Here is a 3,556-nt window from a genome sequence, read left to right as displayed (position 1 = left end):
CCCCCGGGGGGGATGGCCACGCTGCAATCCTTTCTCCTCCATTCTCCTCCCGGGATCTTGGGCACACACGCACATGTGCCCGGTGTGAGTTTAAGCCACCGAGTCCGGGACTCTAATCATGGTTGACTACATGGGACTTCAGCGACATAGCCATTACACTAACTGCTGGTCCCTTTATTTTTTGTGAGGCTTATAGTGAGGCTTATAACTTAGGTCATGTGCGTTTGTCAGAGAGAGAATGAGAGATACAGGCAGTGAGCGGGAAAGTGAGAAATCACCTCCCAAAGGGAATGGCCTTGCCACAACCCCCTCTACTCTTCCGGGATCTTGGACACGTATGCACATGGGCCTGGCATGAGCTTCAAGCCACTGAGTCTGAGACTCCAACTGAGATCAGCCATGTGGGAGTCCAGCAACATAACCACTACACTGTCTGCTAGCCCCAGAAATCTTTCTTTTAAAAATGTCAAGCTGAGAGGGACCAGCAATTAGCGTAATGGCTATGTCGCTGGACTCCCACGTAGTCGACCGCAGTTCGAGTCCTGGACCTGGTGGCTTAAACTCATGCCGGGTGCGTGTGCATGTGTGCCCAAGATCCCAAGAGGAGAATGGAGGAGAAGGGATTGCAGCGTGGCCATCCCCCCTGGGGGGTGATTTCTTGCTTTCTGTCTCTGTCTTTCTCTGGTGAGCGCACATGCCCTATAGCAAAAAACTCTCCAAAAAAAGAAAAAAAAATGTCAAGCTAATTTGACTTTTTTTTTTTTTTTTTTTAAGTTTTTTGCTATAGGAAGTGTGTACTCACCTGAGAGAGAATGAGTGAAAAAGTGAGAAATCACCTCCCACACACACACCAGGGGATAGCCATGCCACAATCCCTTCCCCTCCATTCTTCTCCTGGGCAGGCATGCACACATGTTTCATATGATTTCCAAGCTGCTGTGTTCAGGACCAAAACCATGGTAGACCATGTGGGAGTCCAGTGCCTTAACCCATGTCACCTGCTGGCTTTTTGTTTTGTTTTTTAATTATAAAGATTATTTGGAGGCTGTCCCCATAGCCTAGTGGTTAAGGGAGCCAAGTCCCACATGGCTGACTGTGGTTGGAGTTCTAGCCCCAGGTGGTTTGAAATTCCAGCAACTTGAGAAGTTGAGGCTGGCCTGGACAACATAGTGACACCCTACCTGAAGGAGGTGGATGTGATGGTGGATCTAGCTGAGAGGCTGAGGCAGGAGGGAACAAGAAAACCTTGTCTTTGGATAAAACAACAACAACAAAAGAGGCAGACCCCATAGCATAATGGTTAAGGAGACTAGATCCTACATGTCCAACCATGCAGTTTAAATTCCAGGCCTGGAAGTTTAAAAAACATGCCAGACAGGGACCAGCAGTTGGTATAATGGCTGTCACTGGACGCCCATGTTGTCATCCACGATTTGAGTCCCAGGCCCGGTGGCTTAAATTCATGCTGTGCTCGTGGGTGTGCATACCCAAGATCCTGAGAGGAGAAGGGATTGTGGTGTGGTCAACTCCCCAGGGGGTGATTTCTTGCTTTCTGTCTTTCTGGTGAGCGTACACACCTGATAGCAGAAACCTCTCCGAAAAAAAGAAAAACATACCAGGCACATGTGTGTACATGCTGCAAATCCTAACAGGATGGAGAAATGGAAAAGGCATTGCAGTGTGATCCCACTCCATTGGGGGTGCTTTCTCTCGCTCCCTCTCTGACAAGCACATGTACCAGAAAAAACACACACAAAAAAATTTAAATACTTCTCATTATTTTCCAATTTTGACCAGAGAGAGGCAGGGAGAGAGAGAGAGAACAAGCTGTCAGGCCTGGGACTTGAACCACAGTCAGCCAGGTGGGAGTCCAGCCCCTTTAACTACCATGTCATTTGCCAGCCCCCAAAGCAAAAATGTTAAAAAGGAGGAAAAAGATGCATTCATCTGTAATTTTGATAGAAATGATCAAATTTCCCCTCCAGAAGCTGAAACAATTTATACTCCTACAGCGATGTAGGAAGGATCCTGCTTTCCTTTTTACTAATATCGGCTAAATGTGCAGTGAATAGTATCTCAGCAATTTAATTTTTTTCTCATGTCATAAAGCTGAGCATCTCTTTATATGTTTAAGAGCCAACTGTGGGGCCAGCAGGTGTCATGACTCCCACATGGCTGACTGCAGTTTGGGTCCCAGACCTGACAGTTTGCTTTCTTTTTCCCTCTCTCTCTGGAAAAAAAAAATTTTTAAATGATAATAATAAATAAAATTAAATAAGTAATTCATTTTTTTATAAATAGCCAGTTGTATTTTTGTGTGTGCGAATTTTATTCACTTTTGCCCACTTTTTATTTTTTGGTAGGCGTTTTGTGTGGGTGTATTTAAATTTTTGCTGTAGGATGTGTGTACTCGCTGAAGAAAGATAGCTAGAAAGGAAAAGGGAGAAATCCTCCCCACCCCCCACCCCCATGGGGTGGGGGAGGAATGGCCATGCTACTGTTGCTGCTTCTCCATTCGTCTCTCTCGGGAGTTTGGGCACAGATGCACATGCTCCTGGAGTGCTTTTCTTTTTTTAAAGAATTTACTTTATTAATTATTATTATTTTCCAGTCTGTTCAGAGAGAGAAAAGGAAAGTGAGGAAGCAAGCTGCCAGGTCCAGGACTTGAACTGTGTGGGAGAGCACCTTTAACTACCATGCCACCTGCCAGCTCCCCGGAGTGGTTTTTAAGTCACGGGGTACAGGATTTGAATATTGGAGTCACTCATGTAGGCTCCAGTGCCTTAACTGTCACACCATCTGAAGGCCCAGTAGTTCTTTAAGTATTTTGTGGTATGAGTCTCAAATATTTTTGTTTGCAATTTATCTTTCACCTTGCTTATAATAAAATTTGTAAAAAGATTTATTTATTTATTTTTATTTGTTACTATTATTTTTCAATTTGACCAGAGAGAGACAAAGAGAGAGAAAGAGAAAGCGATTCGCCAAGCTATCAGGTTCATCACTTGAACCATAGTCGGTCAGTCCAGCGCCCTAACGGCCATGCCACCTACTATCCCCCTTATGATAGACTTTTTAAATGAAAAAAACTGTTAAGACTTTGCCAGAGGATGCAAACACTTACTGGAGAGAGATAAAGAGTGAGAGGGAAAACGAGAGGTCACTCCTCAGGAGAGAGTGGCCATGCCACAATCTCTTCTCTATTCTCTTCCTGGGATTTTGGACATGTGTGCACATGTAGCTGGTGTGATTTTATTTTTTTTAAAAATAACTATTTAGTTAATTCATTTTCTTATTAGTTTTAAATTTGACCAGAGAGAGGGGGAGAGAGAGAGAGGGAAAGTGAGAAAACAAGCCACCAGGTCCAGAACTTGAACCACTGTTGGCCATGTGGGAATCCAGCGCCTTCAACCACCATGCCACTTGCTGGTCCCACTGGTGTGATTTTTAAGCCACCAAGTCTGGGACTCAAACCATGGTCAGTCAGGGAAGAGTTCAGCACCTTAACTATCGGGGGTCCAGCAGATGGTGTAGAGGTTAAGGCACTGGACTCCCA

This window comes from Tupaia chinensis, unplaced genomic scaffold (genome assembly GCF_000334495.1).
Source record: "Tupaia chinensis unplaced genomic scaffold, TupChi_1.0 Scaffold000175_1, whole genome shotgun sequence".
Classification (NCBI taxonomy): Eukaryota; Metazoa; Chordata; class Mammalia; order Scandentia; family Tupaiidae; genus Tupaia; species Tupaia belangeri.
This window is presented reverse-complemented; position numbering follows the sequence as displayed.